Source organism: Belonocnema kinseyi, chromosome 2 (assembly GCF_010883055.1).
Source record: "Belonocnema kinseyi isolate 2016_QV_RU_SX_M_011 chromosome 2, B_treatae_v1, whole genome shotgun sequence".
In the NCBI taxonomy this organism is placed as follows: domain Eukaryota; kingdom Metazoa; phylum Arthropoda; class Insecta; order Hymenoptera; family Cynipidae; genus Belonocnema; species Belonocnema kinseyi.
Window position 1 is genome coordinate 9,767,696 of NC_046658.1, and position 444 is coordinate 9,768,139.

Below are 444 nucleotides of genomic sequence, written 5' to 3' on the forward strand. Positions count from 1 at the left end.
ACTTCTATAACCTAATTTACAAAGTTGTGATTTTACAACCAAAGTCATCTCTTTAAGTATTCATTATAACTTGTGAAATATCTAAAGGTCGCACAAATTATGTAGAAACTAGCGAACCATTCGTCTCAAAACGAACAGTGAAACATGATGCCGCAAGAAAAATTCTAATATTGTTTTCCAATATATACCATTTTAGTAATAACCAAATACCTAGATATAATAATAATATCGAGCGAGACCCAGAAATACAATTCGCAAAGATTAAACTTTATGAATGGACTAACCCCTGCGAAAAATGTTATCAAAAATGACATAGGGAAATAAATTGTCGCGGCCCCAATATACCAGGTGTATACATATGAAACCGGTATTGCCATTTAGCGGCCAGTAGGCACACTTGTAGGCACTGTCGGAACTTACCATTTGTGCTAATTGGCATAGTGT